The following is a 13,429-nucleotide window of genomic DNA, read 5'->3' as shown; positions in this document are numbered from 1 at the left end:
CCTCACTCAGCGGGGGCAGAGGGCAGACCGGGACATGCAGACAGCAATCACGTCTTACGAGCTTTCAGAAAAGCTCAAATTTAAGATTTAGTGTGGAATCTCCCAATTTACGAACGTAAGCACATCGTTCCAATTCTGTGGGCCAACCCGGGGCCATCAGTTTGCAACCTCAGGTCACAGTGAATGTACAATCCACGTTCCCACCCATCCGTGGGAAGTGGACAGAGGGCCACTAATGTTTCCTGAGTACCCATTACGCACCAGGCAACTTCCATGACATCCATTCATCGCATCTCCTAACAAGTGAGGGAGCGGCTGGGTCCTAGCAGGGCCAGCACCTGTTACATGGGAAGGCACCTGATATACACCCCCCAGTGAGCCCCAGAGTCAGGACTGAACCCGGTTCTACGTGGTCCCGCACCTCACTATGCCTGGCTAAGTCCTACGCACCTTCAAGCCTCAGCTTATTGGCAACCTCCTTCAGGAAGCCCTCCTGGGTGCTCCCTTCCCAAGCTGGGCTCCCCTCTGCCAGCTCACATCACACAGCCGTCCAACTTTCTCCTTCCTGGACCGTCTGCCCACCCACACCAGCACTAGCTCAGCTCCTGTGCACTGTAGGTCTTCATATTTGAGGACCAGTACAATGGAAGGCTTCGAACCCTGGAGCCGGTCTGCTGGTTTCAGATCCCGGCTCGACCACTGATGAGCTGATGATCCTGGGCAAGCTACTTATTTGCTCTGTACTTCAGCTGCCATCTGTGAAATGGGGGCACCCCTCAGTAAGAGATTACAAGACTCAACGAGGTGCTGGCATGCAGTAAGGGCTCAATAAATGCTAGCTTTTAGCATCTGCTGGATCGATGTATACAGGCATGTTTCCAAAGCCCGTTCCTTTTCCATCACCCCACCCAAGGACTGGGCAAGGCTCAAAAAAAAAAAAAAAAAAAAAACCTCTCCTGCCTGGAATTACAAGCACATAAAAAGGAGGAAAGAACTGGAAACTAAAACCTCAACACTTGAAAGCATCTCATAAAGAGCCTGCCATTTGCACCCCAGGCCAAATGCAAAGGTTCCATCTTTGATTTTTTTTTTTAATCTTTTTCTTTGTATGGGTTTCATTTATTTATTTATACCCAGGCTCCTTCCCAAAAAACAGGCTTTTAGGCACCTTGGTTTTTTTTCCCCTTTGACATTCTTGAGAACGCATATCCTGAAACCGCCCGACTCACAGAGCAAGGTCACCGTCAGGGACACGTGAATCTAAACTTACACAAAGGCTTCTCGACCTCTCGTTCCACGAGGGGCGCCGGGGCAGGAAGGGGGATCACAAGGCACCCCCTGCAAAGATGGGGTGCAGGGAGCCACGGGGGGCTCACCCGCGGGGCTTCGTGGCGGATACAAAGCCCTGCCGAGGGGTGGGCTGCGGCCTCGGATGCTAAAGCAGTGACAATTCCATTTTCTGACATTTCAACACAGCTGTGATGTTTGGCCACCTATGGAGACTTTTTTACGCATAGCTACGCTTCTTGGTTTTTGTGCAGAACAAAAGATCAGGAGAAGAATTTTCCGCAGCACCGTGGGAACCGGATCAAAGAGAAAGCCCCCACAAAACAGCGCGTCACCTGATCCACGTCTACAAGAGGGGCCAGAAAATGGCAGGAAAGCTGCCTCAGCTCTGGACGCTTACCCGCCCGGGTCTAGACACACCCACTCCCAGGCCGGGCCGGTCCTCAAGGGAACGGAGAGGTCCTTGGAGTTGCCAGGAAAACGAAGGGAGGGGAGAGGCGCATGTGCCCCCAAGGGCCGGGCTAGGGCAGTCGGGGGGACAGAAACTTCCCGGTGCTTAGGAAGACCCAACCGTGAGGCCTTCCCAGCCTCTGCCCAACAGTGAGGGCTTCTGGCCGCGCTCAGAGGGGTCGTTTCTCCGCAGAAGTCACAGTTGATCAGAATAATGAAATTCACCAGCCATGGAGCTCCTCACTCAGTGGTTCTGCTGACAGTGAGTCCCGTTGTATGGCACATGACAATCTCACAGCTCCGTTGAAACAGGGCCCAGGGAAGATGTCCCGCAGAGCGGACCGGACCGCTGGGGGAGGGGGGACCACTCTTTCTAATCTCCGAAGAGACAGTGTTCACCCCAAGCTACGATCACCACGTGGGGTGGGGAGTTCTTTCCGGAGCTACCATGCTTGCAAAGGCCTTGGAATGTGAGGCCGGGTCTTTCCCGGGAGGCTATGATGTCCAGGTTCAATCTCCACGATTCTCAGGATTCTAGCGGATGGGTGGCAGCATCCGGCCTGGAGTCAAAGGCTCTGGGACCTGACGTCCCCAAGGAGCGCAGCTGCCCTTCCCGACCCGGATGTGGGACAAGAGGGAAATTACTTTCCGCGATCCGCGAGGGAAAACATACAAGAGAGAGCCTCTTGACCTTTAAAGTGGCAGATCCGGTTTGTTTTCGCTGCGGAATGGAATCTGAGGATGCTGGCCCATCATAAGGAGCTCGGTGTATTTATGTGTGTTTAACTCGCGGTAATTTCTCAGCTGAGGATGAGTGTCTGAACCATGCTGACAACACCACAGGAATAAGAAAGTCCCAAGACTGTGGCCCACACCGTAAGGATGGCTCAGCCTGACATCTGATTTATAGGGTTTGCTCTGCTGGGGCACGAGTTTCCATCCCATTTCTCAAGACGAAATAAGTTTCGAGGCTAAAATAAATGTGTGAGCATTTCAATAAAGCAAAATCCAAAGGAGGTCAGTGGGCGTTACTGACCCCGACATCAAGAGCTCGCAGCTGAAGATCTGTCCTGTTGAGGCAGCGGCAAGCCTCGGGTTCAGCAGGCTGCTGATCTAATGAACGCAGGTCAAAGGCCACCTCCGCGTTGGCACTTGGCCAGGCACTAAGGGGACAGGAGAACAAGACGGACGGGGCCTGCTCTCAGGCCGCCGAGGGTCCGGGTGCCGGCCCCAGATGGAGGGGAAGGACGTGCCTGGCCCCTTCCACCCCACAGCCTGGCCTAGCGCCCAGTACAGAGAGGCTCTAAAGGAGTAAATGCATGATTCCCCCAGCGCAATACATACCGTGCTGCTTTAAAAACAAAACAGCAGGATATGTATGCAAACAACACAATGAGAAGCCCCGAACTACATATTTCTAGGTGTACGCATCTACATTCGTAGAGAAAAGAAGGAAAGGCTCCACTCCCAAATGACAAGAGCAGTGTCACCACGAAGGGACGAGGGCGGAGGGAAGGAGGAGACAGAAAGGCTGGGCCACAAGCATGTTCCTACATTATTGTGAGATGAAATCAAAAGAAGGAACAAGAAACAGACATTCTGCGAGGAGTCGGTGCCCCCGTGGGGCCCGCAGCCCGCGATAGCCAATCCTACAGGGAAGGAGGCCTGCCGGAGCCGAGCCTGTCCAGGCCACTGACCCGGGGCTTCGCTGCAGGACGGCCTGCATCAAAAGAGTGGTGTGTCTGCTGCAGAGCCCCGAGGAAGTCACAGAGGGCCATGCGCCCATGACTTCGTGTGCAGGCAAGCAAGAAGAAGCGAGTTTTGGGGGTGAAGGAATGGATCTCCCCCAGGCAATTCTGTCATCCCCTCCAGGCTCCGGGAAATGCTTTTGCTGGATGCGAGAGGCATCTACACAGCTCAGAACCTTGGAATCCCCTGTCCCCAGCACTGTTTGAAGCCCATCTGCTGCTCCTCTGTGCTTTTACTGAACAGATCATTCCATGGCCTCTGGCTTAGGGGACCCCCGGGAAGTGCGTGGTTGCCTGGGTCAGCGTGGGAAAGGTGTGGAGGGGAGCTGAGGGGCCGCATCCTCAGGGAACCCTGCGGGATGAGACAGGACCGGCCCTGAGACAACACCATGGATATCCCAGTCACCGCCTGGATGCCGGTCACGTCCCCGCTCCCATCGTAAGCCAGAGCCCGCCCAGGGGCCTCTGCTAACCATGCACCCTCCTGAGCACTCAGCCAGGTTCCCAAACTTCAATGCACTTAGGATCCTCTGGGCTAACAGGCAGATTCTGATCCAGCAGGTCTAGGCAGGGTCCAAGACAAGGTGTCAATAACCAGCCCCAAGGCGATGTTGCTGATGCCGGTCGGTGAGCACTGGCCATCAACACCTAGAACGGTAAGAACTTAGTAGACATCCTACCCCGCCTGCTCCTGAAATCCAAACCGGTGAGCGACTTTCATGCTCCTTTCAGAAATGAAGACAGGGGTCAAGTTTCCACAACTTTCTACCTGGCCAGCACCTGCCACAGAGCTTTCCCTCCCCAGGAAGGAAGGAGATTTAGTGGGCACACCCCACACGTGCTGTCAAGCGACGCTCCCCCTACAGACGAGGTCTCTAAAACACTGAGCCACGTCCAAGCTGGCCCAGCCAGTTAGGGATGGATCCGACCCACCCAAGGCCTGCAGTTCCCCAAACCACACCATCTTCCCGCTTCCAGTGGGATCAGAGGGAAATACAGACCGTTTGCTGCCTGCGGGGAGAGCCCAGAACTTCAGTCCTTCTCCGAATCCCTGTTCTCGATCTTGAGCCAAAGGCAGAGCTGCCTGTTTCGGCAGCAATAATGAAGGAGTTCATTTGCCACCCAGGTTTCTCCCAAGACCCTCTTTTTCAAAGGGCTGGTTCCTACACCCTAGGAAAATGGGTTCAGTAGCAGAAATGGCTCTAGGATGCGGGGGGCAGGGGGTGCTTGGGATTCTCCCGGCAGCACTGCCAGCCTCGGGGGACACGGCAAGCAATCCGGAAGGAGAGAGAAATTCAGAGAGGGAACCTCACAGCACAGCTCTGACCTCACACAAAGCCACTGCAAATGATAACCTGATTCTGGAGCCAGAAGGCTGAAGGCGGAAGGCCCCCAAACACATACACATGCAAAGAACACAGAGGGAGGAAGCAAGAGGCTGGACAGGACCCTCCTCAGATTCTCCATCTTGTGTCCTGTCCCTGGGGCAGCCGTGGGGAGAGGGGAGGAACCTGTCACCAGGACGGCCACTCGGCCTCCCATGGGCCCCGCCGTGGCCTCTCTCCTTCTTTGGTGACTGTCCTGGACTCGGCTATTTCTCCTCCCCAGCACCCTGTCACCTTCTTTTGGTCAAACCAGAACCCAGCCTTCCCTTGGAGGGAACCAGCACATACCCCTCATTAGCAGGCGTTACAATCCAGGTGGGGACCTGCCCCCAGCCCCAGTGTGGAGCCAATGGGTTCGCTGCACTCCCCGGAACACAGGTATCAAGTCAGGAATGGGTTTGGCCTGCTCAGAGTCGACAGCTACAAGACCGTCCTGGGAATGCAGAATGAGACGGGCACTTTGCCCCAGTGGCCTTGACCCAGCAAGGACACAGGTGGAAGCTGCACCATCATCCTACCACCAAACAGAACCTGGAAATGAAGGCACTGCATGGACAGACCTGAGAGAACAGTTTGGCCACACCATCTGTGTGCTAGATCAAGCCTTACCTGAGGCCAGCCCCCCGTGGCCCTTTCTGTCAAAAGGCACCAGTGAATTCCATTTTGTTCTTAATCCACTTTGAGTTTTCTGTCATTTGCAAACAGAGTCCTCTCTGAGGCAGCAGTCCTTCCGGCACGCAAAGCTAAGCATGTCCCTGGTGTAACCCACAACACGGCTCCCTCCAGCTCCAGGGTAAAACGCAAGCTCCCCCCAACACTTGATGAGCAGACCCCACTTCTCAACAAGCTGCAGCTCCTGACTTCCACACACACCTTCTAACGAGGCCATCCCAAAACCAGTCATGTCTGTCACATCTCTGCCCCAACTGTCCCCACCACCAGAGATGCCCTCCACTTTCTATCTGGCTAACTCCACTCCACCCCCTAGATTTTGCACTCGGGCCCCAGACGGAGTGAGGGTTCCTCCTCTGGCTCCCTACAGCTCCCCTTGCCCATGACAACTACAGTCCTTTACCCCCTGTCGGTGCAGCTGCGGGGTGGGCGTGCCTCCCTGCCCCCACCCAGGAGTGCACGGGGGCTGGGTGCTGCTCAGGACCATGGCCTCACAGCCCGCACAAAACCTGACACGTGATAAGCACGCAATAAATATTTGTGGGACGAATGAGTACGTGTTTACGTAGACAAAAAGGAGCTGAACGGGAGAATTCAGGTAAGAGACGCAAAGTCAGGAGAACAGGGAACAGACTGTTCTTGCAAAACATGCCACCTCCAGCCACTTAATTGGGTGGAAAAGGAGAGTTTCCATTAAGGCTTACATTAGCCCGGCAGTCGTGGGTCACCAAGGACCCAATTACTGCGATGTGGCCGCGGGGAGGGTGAGGGCTCAGAGGAAGGATTCTGCTCTGCAATTAGGGACTTATTGGGATAAGCTGCCTCTGGAGCCTCATTCCCAAACCTCATCGGCTGGGGCGCGCGTTGCGACCACCCACCTGCTGCAGGCATCCGGAAGAGAGGCCAGCGAGAACAAAGCCATCCACCCATCTCCAGGAAAGTAGGTCTTCTGAATACCAAAAGTTGCTTAAGTATAAAAACAAAAAAGTCTAGGGACGCCTGGGTGGCTCAGTCGGTTAAGCGTCTGCCTTCGGCTCAGGTCATGATCTCAGGGTCTTGGGATCGAGTCCCGCATCGGGCTCCCTGCTCACCAGGGAGTCTGTTTCTCCCTCTCCCTCTGTCTCTTCCCCCTGCTCGTGCTCTCTCTCTCAAATAAATAAATAAAATCTTTAAAAAAAAAAAAAAAAGACTAGAGCTCAGAAGCTGCTGTCAAACAGACAATTCCCCGGCCCAGATCAGGCCTTTTCTTCCCCTTTGCCCTGGGTGATCAGAAAAATGTGAGGACCACAGAGAAACGCATTGTCTGTGGGAAGGAGAATAGGAAGAAAGAGGTCTGGGTGAATGTGAAATGTCAGGTTTACCATATAAACCACCTGGTGAGCAGAAACCAGGACACGGGAGGGGCCTGGGCTTCTCGCTCATAAAGGATGACTGATCCTGTAGGGACAAGGAGACAACATGGCCGGCGGCTCAGGTGGAGAGCAAGTGGGTCAGCTTATTCAAGTCACCTCCCAGATGCAGCAGGTAGAATCCTCAGGGGCCAGATACAGCGGCTGGGGCCGCACATGGCCGGCGTCTGCTTTAGTCTCTGCAGGTCTCAGCTCCGGGTCCCTCCCGTCCAGTCCACCTCCCACACTATCTCAAGACTTCGTCCCCAGAACACAGCCCATCAGTCATTCCTCTGCCCGCAGACCGTCCCCCACCTTCCACTGCCTCACCACCCAAAGCCCAAATCCCTCCCCATGGCATCCCACCCCAACCCTCCAAAGGGTCCCTCATCCAAAGCCCCCAAGCCCAGGGCGGGTGACGTACAGGCAGAATAGAGAACCCACAGACTCTTGGGCACATGCTTTATCTCCTTCTGTCTTTTACTGTCTCTCCACTGCAGGGGGATAATAACCAGACACGATCCTAAGGTTGTCGTGACAACTAATTCAACAAGAAGCAGCCAAGCGGTAATTTGGGGGTCTCCCCTTCCTATCCCACCATCAGCGCCTGCACTGGGTGACAGGGAGTCACCCGCCTGACACGCTCACCCAGTGCGCCAAGTACTTGCAAGGCTGCGAGGTCCAAGGGCGCCTGGGTGACTCAGTTGGTTAAGCAACTGCCTTCGGCTCAGGTCATGATCTCAGGGTCCTGGGATCAAGCCCTGTGTCGGGCTCCCTGCTCAGCGGGGAGTCTGCTTCTCCCTCTCCCTCTGTGCTTTCTCTCTCAAGTAAACAAATAAAATAAAATCTAGGGGGTAAAAAAAGGCTGCAAGGTCCGGCCATGAACTCACAGCCAGCCCCTGTGCTCCCGGTTACGACCGAGGGGGTGTGTGAATGTCTCACAACCAGACTATAGACTCCCAGAGGCAGAGGCCAACCCCTACCACCCCTGGGCCCCCAGAGGTGGGCCCAGCACAGAGCAGACATGCCCACCTGACGGCACCGAGCCAAACCAGACTCCGAAAGCCTCAGGTATGTATAAGTATCAAGGGGTAGAACGGCCTCATAAGCTAACTGTTCAGGTGATGAGGGGCCAGGTACCACCATGTCACCGATTCTCAAAAAATCCAGACATCGGAAGATCCATCTCACTGCACATCAGGCATGATCTAATCTCAAAGATCCTTCATGTTCGGCTCAGGCATCACCGCAAACATCTTCATATGGTGGCTGAGCATTTAAAACAGACACTAATTAGGCTGAATTATAACAGAACCCCAACTCTACATAAAACATCAGGATGGCAGCTGGATGGTGCCAACAACACGTGTGACCCCCCCACACACACCACCGCCACCACGCTAATTCTGAAAAATCCAGAGTGCCTCCCAAAGCACCAACAGGGAGCCGAGGCCAGCCACCGTGCATGGTGACCGGCGACCAGGAGAAGAAAGCCACAGGAGGCTCAGCAGCATGGCTCAAGTGACTCACAGTGAAATCAAAATGCAGCCCCACGCCAGGAGCAAAGGATGGTGGAGCGGGGCTCCCCCAGGCAAACGTGCTTCTCTGGGTATGCACAAGAGCCCCGGCTTCCCTAGGACCTCGAGGGCCACCATCACTTAATTGGCGCTTGTTGGCATATGTTATCTGATGAACAGCCGGACCCACGTCCCTGAGGCCAGCCTCCCCAGAACCCCAAAAGGGCCATCCAGTTCTGCCTCCCGCTTTCTCAGTCCCCCGCTTAGCACAAACGCCTAGCAATCACTGCATCCTGGCTGCATGCATGCTAATCTGGATGTGATGTGTGTGCTCTGTTCCCTTGATTTGGGGAAGGTGCATTTATCACATTTCCACCAATCAATTGTGCCGGGTTTTGGTGAGGACGTGGAAGCAATTTTAATCACTGGTCATGAAAATCCGTCATGAGTTAACAAAAAGGGAGAGAGGGGCTAAAATAAGCAGAAGGTGGGGGCAGAGGGCTGACACCACCCCCAAAGAAACCCAGAATTATCAGACATGCCACATCATTGTCTCCCCTTTGTGCTTATCGGCTGCGGCCACGGCCCCCCCCATGGAGCCAAACGGTGCGGGGTGCCCCACCAAAGCAGGAGGTTACAAAATCTGCTGATCATTTCCAGGAGCGGGCGAGCCCAACGAGCTTAATGCACCAGGAGAGAAATGTGCTTAATAAAGAGAAAACAGAAATGGCAATGCAGAAGTCGGCCTGGTAAAGTAAGTTCCGTGGGTCCCTGTGCTGCAAACTCATATTAATTAATCTGATCAGTAATGTCCCATCGTATTCAGGGAAGTCCAAAGCGAGTTCTGCTGAGAAAATAAGATTAAATCATTAAGTCGTTAAAAAAAAAACCCAAAAAACGATTCTATGTGCACCTGCCACCAGAGACCTGGGAGGGAGGGAGGGGGACCAGAGAAGGGGCTGAGGGAACGGCGGCAGCATAGTGCCCTCTACTGGCCTATCTCCACCAGCAGAAGCAAGACCAGACCCAACCTGCAAAGGTTCTATCCGAACTAAAGAATCCGGCCTGCTGGGCAGATGGGCACCTTCCAACGGGGGCAGTCCTGGTGCTAGCAGCTGCGTCCTCACCTGAGACACTCTGGGGGCCAAAGCGGCATTTCGGGTGGCCCATCTGGGCAAGCACAACCCCACCGTCGCTCAAATGGATCCAACACTCCGGGCAACAGAGGAGAGGGATCTTCACAACCCGCCGGGGTTCCTGGAGACCAGCCTTTGGAGGGAAAGCCCCAAAGGAGTAGCTAGGAGCCAGAGGCCAGTGGAGACTCCCTTGCAGCCAGCCAGACGAAGCGAGGTTCCCCATCGCACCCCACACAATCCCATTGGGCCCCGTCCCACTGCTTTCCTTTCAAGCACGGTCACATTTGAGGCACAGGCATGCACCTGTTGCTGGATGCGTGTCCACAGTAGTCTGGAAGGGCAGACCCACGGGGCCCGGCCCAGAGGAGGTACTCGATGACACACAGCATGTTAATGGTGAATTCGTGGATGAATGAACAAGGGAATGTTTCAGGACCCTAACATTCCCCTCCGGTGTTCCTCTTTGGAACTCGTAGGAGCTGTTTTCTTTCAGGGCCTCTGGGCCCCGCTAAATAACGCCCCCCTGCCCCCAAAGATGTCTCCATCCTGATCCCTGGAACCTGTAGCTCTGCAAGGCAAAAGGGACCTTGCACATATGATTAAGTCAGGGATCCTGAGACGGGGAGTGATCCTGGTTGTCCAGGGGGGCCCAAAGAAGTTGCAAGGGTCCTTCTAAAAAGGACACAGGTGGCGCTGTGAGCAATGAGACAGCAGAAGCAGCGAGAGAGGCGAAGACACTGCACTCTTGGCTTTGCAGATGCTGGGCGGGCCCCACGCCAAGGAACGCAGGCACCTGGAGAAGCGGGGAAGTCGAGAAAATGGATTCTTGCCTGGAGCCTCCAGAAGGAGCACAACCTTGCTAACACCTGGATTTTAGGACTTCAGACCTCAAGAACTGTAAGTCTGTGTTGCTTTAAGCCACTAAACTTGTGGTAATTCATTACAGCGCCCAGAAAACTCAGACAGCCCCAAGCTCCTCCATGCCATTGCAAAAGGCCCAGAACATTCTTTGCACCTGTTTTACTGAGCACCTACTGTGCGCCAGGCCCCAGGCTGAGCCCCAATGACACAGCTGTTATTGAAACAGGCATGGCCTCGATCACACGGGCAGAACAAACATAAACGAGCACATAGGGAGGAGTCTGACACTGTGGATAAAAACACAACTGTCCCCGAGCATTGCAGGTCACGCGCATGTGACGATGAGGCCTGAGAAGATTGGCTTCTTGACGGCAAATCCACTAACACGTATTGCCTTTTACCTTTATGCAGAAGGAGCAGGATAGGCTCGTGTCCACGAGATCCAGGTGACCCCTCCCCCAAGGGCTCCTCAGAGGGGCCAGCACAGCAGCTGACGGGACCACCACACCCCCCTCCTCCTGCACCTGGCTACTGAACAGGCTCACAGGGAGCAGTCGGGGATGTGCTAAGCCCCTGACCTTTCTGGCCACAGCTATGACCCACCGCCTCCCAGGGCCTGAACCTTCTTGTCTGCTCTCCTCCCAGAGCACCTGCCCTAGGCATCTTCTCAGTCCCACCTCTGTTGCTCCAGGTCTCAGCCCCCAGGGTCCCAGGCAGCAGCCCCAGCCAGTTTGAACCCATTCTTTCTCGAGGTCATAGTTCAAGTGGCTATACACAGTAAATGCACCAGCCCAGACGTCAGGGTCCTCGCCAGCCTCACGATACACCCAGTAGCAGGATCATGTTAGCACGCCGATGAAGAAAAGGATACCCGCCCCCCCCCCGGCTTCACCCACGCGGGCCCCAACCTGAGGACATTGGCGGGGCACAGGCAGGGGGATGGGTAGGGAGGAGGAGGACTCAGGTGAGACAGGTCCCATCAGCCTACCCATCTGGCTGTGACTTTGGGCAAGGTAACTTCTCCCAGCATTGTGCCAGGTACGTTCAACACAGCACCTCCTCCGAAATAAGGATGCACACAAGGGTTGTAGGACACGGGGCAGGACGGGGGCCCGGAACTCCAATCCACAGCTCCCCACCATGCATTCAGGGAGCCGGGTGTTCGCACTTAAATCACCAAGCCCGACCACCATGCCCGTATGTCTTTTCTAGACTCCTTGAACTGCCCTAGTTGTGAAGTTCGAGTGCCTGCAGATAGCAGTGTCTCTGAAGCCCCGATCCACAAACTGCCACCTCTTCATTCTCAAGTTCCCTTCTGGTGTCCCATTCCACCCCCAACTTGAACGCCCCCCTCCTTCCGCAAGGGCGGCAGGAAAGCGACGGCCTGCGGGGTGGGGACAGAGATGACTGGGCCTGGCGCCCCAGAGGAAGGAAGCCTGCCCACCCCACATGCTCCTGCAGGAGCTCACGCAGGCTCCCTACTGCCGGGACGGGGCTACCCCTGCAGACCAGGAGACGGAGGCTCTGCAAGCAGGCGACCTGCCCAAGGAGAGGCCGCCAAGTGCTGACTTTCATCCTGGAACCAAGTCTCCCCAGCAACAAAGCGCTCTCCCACCAAATAGCAGACAAGGGGAGTCACAGGCATTTAAGAAATCCTAGAAAGTTCTTACAGTCCTGGATCCCTGTAGGCAGGTAAGAGGGCAGGGAGGAGGGAGAGGGGAGCCAGGACACAAGGACAAAGGCAGGGACACCGAAGGAGCGGCGGTGCCTTCTGGGCACCGGGGATGGCGATAGGGGGTCCTAAGTGCAGGGGGCGGGCACCCTCCCTTACCCCCATTTTACCGATGAGGAAGATAAGGAATGGCCAAGGCCCCAAGGCCAGTAAGAGATGGAGCTAGGACTCGTATCCTGCCATCCCACTAGCTGAGTGTCCAGAATAAATGCGTGCCCATTGTCGTGAGCCCCGACACAGCTGCCCCGCCCCCCGCCCTCATGCGCAGCAGACCTCGAGCCTGAGGAGGTGACAAACACACCGATGACCAGCATTATTCCAGAAAAGGCCTCTGGGTGCCAAGCAGAGCAGGCTGGGGGTGGGGGGCAGGGGAGTGTGGGCAGGTGGCCCCGGAGCCACAGAGGAGGGGGCACACTCAGGTCGGTCCCCAAGCTTTGGGAGCCTGGGGACCCTTTCCTAACCAAGAGTTTCACAGACTTCCACCTCCATCGGCAGCTGTGCTTTCCAGGCAGAAAGCACGTGTTAAACTAGCTCGTGGACATCCCGCAGAACCTGAGGAACTGGCGAACAGCAGGGCACGGATGAGCAAGATGTGCGTTTGTTTGTCCCCATCATTTCTGGTCCCCAAGCAGGCTCCACTGACCCACCTGGGCGTTCCCAGGTCTGGTAGGGATTCAGCCTGGGGTCAAGGGAGCAGAGGAAGCAGTGGGTGAAGCAGAGCTAAACAGAGGACTTTTTCTGCAGAACTTCTCAGAGCCTTGACTGTGCTCCTGCACCTCATGACTCTCCCAGGGGATGGGCAGTGCACGCAGCTACCCAGCGCCTCAGTTAGAAAGGCCTAGAGCAAGGTCCCTCTGGGCCTGAGGGGAGGGTGGCAGGGTCTGCCCCTCAGCCAGCCGCCAAGCCCTTCCATCAGCCATCCATTCCCACACCCCTCCCCACCCCACCCCTGCACGGGAAGAAACAGCGGCCTCGTTCAGCCACTTTCTGCTCCTTGCGGTAAGGCCTTCTGTCTCTGAAGAGCTGCCCCAGAGTGAGCAGAGAGCCTCCCTGCATCCAGTCTCCATAAGCACCTCCTTCAACTGCTGGTTCCTCCTCCAGAAAGGCCCCCACACCCCTGCAAAAAGCCTGCTCAAAACGATGTGAGTGATTAAGACACAGGCAAAAAATCAGCCTGTGACCTCCTTGAGGGAACGGCTCCGATCTTGGTCACCTGAGGACCTAAGCCCCAGTGTCTCTTTTTTTTTTTTTTT

The 13,429-nt window shown here is 55.5% G+C and overlaps 1 protein-coding gene across 4 annotated transcripts in view; it reads right to left on the bottom strand.

The window, feature by feature from the left end:
* Positions 1-13,429, bottom strand: part of PARVB (parvin beta) — a 92,907-nt gene that overhangs the window by 54,462 nt on the left and 25,016 nt on the right. The window lies entirely within an intron of this gene.

Source organism: Leptonychotes weddellii, chromosome 5, assembly GCF_054177405.1.
Source record: "Leptonychotes weddellii isolate Sample4059 chromosome 5, ASM5417740v2, whole genome shotgun sequence".
NCBI classification, from domain to species: domain Eukaryota; kingdom Metazoa; phylum Chordata; class Mammalia; order Carnivora; family Phocidae; genus Leptonychotes; species Leptonychotes weddellii.
This window is presented reverse-complemented; position numbering and strand designations above follow the sequence as displayed.